Raw genomic sequence first — 5,328 nt, 5'->3', positions numbered from 1 at the left:
AGTAGTTCCATTCTAGGGTTTATGGGGATCCATAATTAATATGAAGGGATAAATTGTTATTATTGATTATTGGTATTGCATGATAATTTCTTATTGAATTGTTTTAATTCTTTGCAATTAGATTATGAATCGAGCAGATGTAATTTGATTGTGAATGTTTAGCAATATTGAATTGATGAATCGATCAGATGTTAATTTAATATTAAAGGCTATTTTTAATAGGAACTTAGATCTAGTAAATTACGAGAGCCTGTTAGATCTATGTTGATTAATAAATTGCGAGAGCCTGTTAATCATGTTATTTGTGCAATGTTAATTTTTAATATTAATTGTTGGTGAACCTGTGACCCTAGGCTTTCTTATTATTGTTTCTTTTCTCCCTAAACTTATTCTTCGTAGTATAGAATTTATTCCCAAAAATATTGGTTACTTAGATAATTTAGATTATAATAATTAATAGGAGTAAAAAGACTTGTTTCCCTGTGGAGTTCGACCGTACTTCCCTATCTACTTTAGTTAGAGGACTTAGGTATTTATTTTTTATTAGGGGATACGACTTTACCCTGTCAAAATTTGGCGCCGTTGCCGGGGAAACGGTTTTATTTTTATTTCTGACTATTTTTGTAGTCTTGGTAATTTTCTTTTTGTCTCAGAGAACATTAGTTCTCTGAGGCAAATCTCATATTTGCTTTTAGTTTTTTGTTTATGCCCAAGTGTTCCAGATCAGGGTACATCCCATTCGATCCTGAGATCGAACGATCTTTTCATAGACAGAAAAATCTCTACAAGCAAATCCTGGCGGATTCTGGTGATAATAATAATCACCGAGACCCTCCAACTGGTTCTAGCGATTCAGAGGTATCATCAGATCCAGAATCAGAGATGATGGCTCCAAAGAAGCTTAGTGATTACTCACAACCAAAGCTTACAGATTTTCCACATCTCACCCCCACTCCGGCTCTTGATGGGGTTCAATTTGAAATTAAACCTCAATTTATAACGATGATAGAGAGGAAGCAATTCAGTGGAGCTAAGGGTGAAGACCCGAATCTTCACATTGCCGACTATTGTCAATATTGTAATACCATCAGGCAAGCCGGGGTCACTCAAGACCAAATCAGGGAGATTCTCTTTCCCTTCTCTTTAACTGGAAAAGCTAAATTGTGGTTTAATGGCTTAAATAGAACTGCACTTGGTATAACTGACTGGGTAACTCTGGTTTTGAATTTTTATAACAAGTATTACCCTGCAGAGAGAACGGCCGTACTACGGAGTGCGATTCAGAACTTTTCCCAAGAAGCCGATGAATCTTTATATGAGGTTTGGGAGAGGTTCAAGGACTTACAAAGAGAATACCCGCACCATAATTTAGCACAATGGCAGTTAATCCAAGCCTTTTATAATGGCATTGGAAATTCTTCTCGAATAATTTTAGATTCTGCAGCTAGTGGGAGATTTATGAATCTTAATGTTGATGATGCAGGTCAGGTTATTGAAGATATGGCGGTACACAATTCTCAATATGGGAATCCTAGAGGGTTTGCTAACAAGGGGAAACATAGTGTTGACTCTGTATCCTTTTTGCAAGCTCAACTGACCTCTATATGCCAAAAATTAGATAATCTTAGCACTGCCAATGTAGCTAATGTCTTGTCAATTAATAATAATTCTAATGAGGCTTTCTGTGAAAATTATGGTATTATAGGTCATTGGGAACAAGATTGCAGGAGTTCCGTGGAGCAAGTTAATGCCTTTCAAGCTTATAGGCAGAATAACCCATACTCCAACACCTACAATCCTGGGTATCGGAATCATCCGTACCTTTCCTACCGGAGTACTAATGTTCAAAATCCACCACCACAAGAACCACAGGCGCCACAACAACAGCAGCAGAAATATTATCATCCCAATGCTGGCCAGAAAAACCAACCACAACAAACCCCCTCATCTTCTGACCCTTCTCTGGTGGAAATTAGAGCAATGTTGGTTAATATGCAAAAGCACATGGAGAGTAGAGATGCGACAATTGATCAAATTCTAGCACACAATAAAATTGTAGATAATCAGATTGCGCAACTTTCCGCTACTCTACAAGCCCGCCAGCAGGGAGCTCTGCCGGCACAGCCGACCAGGCCTACAGATCAAGCCTATGCAATTACTCTAAGGAGTGGTTCAAACTATGAAGGGCCCTCTATGCCCAGAGTTGATGAACCTATTTTATTAAATAATGCTAATCTTGATTCCGTTAAACCTGACAATGTAGTTAATAGCCCTGCAGGGCTAAAGCATAGTACTAATACATCTAATTCTACATTGCAGGGTACGACTCCGAAGAAGGTGGCCACTCCAGATAAGAGCAATAATTCTCCAAAGCCAATTATAAAACTTCCATTCCCCAATCGTCACTTGAAGACAAATTTGGATAAGCAGTTTGGTAAGTTCTTGGAGATGGTGAAAGATTTGAAGGTAACAGTTCCTTTCACTGAATTAATCACACAAATTCCTTCATATGCAAAATTTATGAAAGAAATATTGACAAGGAAAAGGTCTATTAGTGAGGTAGAGACAATAGCTTTCACTGCAGAGTGTAGTGCCGTACTTCAGAATAAATCTCCACCTAAATTAAAAGATCTGGGTAGCTTTTCTATTCCTTATCATATAGGCAATCTAATGATTGATAATGCATTGTGTGATTTGGGTGCTAGCGTTAGTGTCATGCCATTATCAGTGTGTTCCAAGTTGAATAAGGGTAAATTAAAAGCTACCAATATAACTCTACAAATGGCCGACCATTGTTTCAAATACCCCTTAGGTGTTTTAGAGGATGTCCCCGTTAGAGTAGGTAAATTTTATATACTTGTTGATTTTGTTGTTCTTGATATGGCTGAGGATGTGCAAACCCCAATTATCTTGGGTAGACCGTTCCTTAACACTGCAGGAGCAATCATAGATGTGAGAAGTGGTAAGTTAACACTATCAGTAGGGGGTGATAAAGTTATTTTTAATCTTAATAATGCCCCTAAAAGCTCCATGACTAAGGAGAAATGTTTCAGTATTAATGTGGTTGAGAATTATTCTAACAAGCCCCAAGCTCTTGAAAAAGATCCCTTGGAGGCGGTATCTTGTGTTGCATCCCTTTCAGATGAGATAGAAAAATGGCAGAAGGAAGTCGATGCAATAGAAAGAGCACTTTACACTGTTGGTTTTGGTTTCGAGGATGAAAGGGTGGAACCAATCAAGCAAGTTGTGCAATTTGAGCCTACGGTAAGTGTTCCGCCAGATCGTGTTGCAAGCGTTGAATGTAATGACAATTTGAAGCAACCCTCGATCAAAGAAGGATCTTTAGTGCGTAGCATTGGAGATCTCCCAGTCCAAGTCAAGGAGGATCCACCAGATAAGGTGAATTGGCGTCCCACAGGGCATGTTAAGAAGCCGCCTCGCAACCAAAACACCGCTAGACCGGGTGAGAAACCACCTGATCAAAGGTTAGGCCAAGGGTCCTAGTTATTATACTGTGGTAAGAGGGTCGTGTGGGACCTAGATAAACCAGCGTTTTGCGGGAGCAACCCGTATTTCTTGCTTTTTAGACTAGTTTTCCTTTTTCTTTATTTTTATTTTTATTTTAGAGAGGCGAGGAGAGTGAAATTTTACCTTTTATAAGTGTTTTTGTTCAGGTATAGATTTGAGAGGTAAAGAGACTTAGAAAAATTTGAAGACGAAAAGAAATCGAAGAAGAAGCTAAGAGAATCCGACTGGGCACGGGCCCGATTGGGCGGAGCTCGCCCGATCGGGCGCGAAAGCGAGAAAATTTTCAGCTCTTAATTCGCCCGATCGGGCGCGCAACTGGAGTTGGAAATTGGAGCCTAATTCGCCCGATCGGGCGCATTTTTTGTGGAAAATCGAGTGAAGGAAAAGATATGTCGGGCGAAGCCCGACCGGGCGAGTGAAAAGATGAAATTTTACTTCGTATTCGCGCCCGATCGGGCGCGCAACCAGACATTTGGAATTTAGTTTAATTCGCCCGATCGGGCGCGCCTATTTTTGGCCGTCCATTATATTCCTTTCTGTTCTTTCTTTCCTCACTTTCTTCTTCTTTCATCTTCTTCATTACTACTTTCTCTTTCTAAAACCTCCATTCTCACACCTTCAAACTCCCTTATTTTCAAGATCTCCTCCAATTCTTCCATCAAAACTCAAATATTTTTGCATATTCTTAATCCTTTCATCTTTCTTTACAATCTACACCAAAATTCTATCACTTTCTCTCAATTTTTATCAAACCCTAAGAGAGAGAAAGCTTCAATTCCTACCATTTCTCATAAACAATGGCTCTCAAAAGATCTAGGACCATAAGAGGGGAAAGCTCAAGGCAACAAGTGCCTAGAATTGACCCGGAGTTGCAAGTTCCGGGATGGGAGAGGGTGGTCATCACCACCCAAGAGCAAAAGCAAAGGATGATCAATCTCACGTCAAGGCAGGTAATTCCTACACGTTTTGTTCATCACCCCACCCTTGCTAAATTAGGAATTGATAAACCCGTAGAAAAGTTGTTTAAAGGAATTGGCATGAGTGGTTTGTTTAACTTGCACTATGATACTTATGACTATTTGACCTTGGAATTTATTTCTAGTTTTAATGTCATAAAATCTTATGCCTTGATTTCTCATGTTCAATTTAGATTACTTAATAATGATGTTAGATTGTCTTTGAAAGAATTTGACAAATTATTTAAGTTAAAATCGGATAGACCAATTGAACCTCCTCAAGAAAGCATTGTCGTTGTCTATCAATCCCTTACAGGGGATGCCAACTTGAACCTCCAACATGCCAAGGGCACTTGGATACAACATCCCGTGCCAAAGTTTTGGCAAAGGTTTGTTGGCCTTACCATCTTTGGGAGGCATGAACCCGCCAATGTTAGGCGGGATGAGCTAGAATTGTTAGGGTCATACATGATACCTAGGAGTGATAAGCTCAACATTGTCCATAAGATGGACAACCACTTCCAAAGGGTGGCCAATGCGGCCGAGGCGGGTAGGTCTAGGGTACTCATTTATTTTGGTGGTCTAGTAACTCACATAGCGGTCAAACACCTTAACTTTGTTTCTAACAACGAAGGAAAGGTAGCCGGCCCAACAATTATGGACCTACCCTATTTAGGTGGCCTAAATTGGATAAATGTCATGGGAAGTGAGACTTGGTGGGTGATTCAAAGGGAATCGGGTAGAAGGGACAATGCTTTTACTTTGCCCAACCCCGCCTTGACCAAATTTGAGAAGGGGAAGCCTTCTTATACTTTTGAGATTAACGGTCAAGGTGAGGTTCAAC

General features: G+C 39.8%; 1 non-coding gene across 1 annotated transcript; it reads right to left on the bottom strand.

Moving 5' to 3' along the window:
- Window positions 1–1,263: 1,263 nt before the first annotated feature.
- LOC145565930 (small nucleolar RNA R71) lies at window positions 1,264–1,370 on the bottom strand. The gene has a single exon (XR_014095284.1). It is a non-coding gene; the product is annotated as a small nucleolar RNA R71 (small nucleolar RNA).
- Between the last annotated feature and the right edge of the window lie 3,958 nt (window positions 1,371–5,328).

This window comes from Chenopodium album, chromosome 1 (assembly GCF_948465745.1).
Source record: "Chenopodium album chromosome 1, dcCheAlbu1.1, whole genome shotgun sequence".
NCBI classification, from domain to species: Eukaryota; Viridiplantae; Streptophyta; class Magnoliopsida; order Caryophyllales; family Amaranthaceae; genus Chenopodium; species Chenopodium album.
The sequence above is the reverse complement of the archived record's forward strand: the minus strand, read 5'-3'. Positions and strand labels throughout refer to the sequence as shown.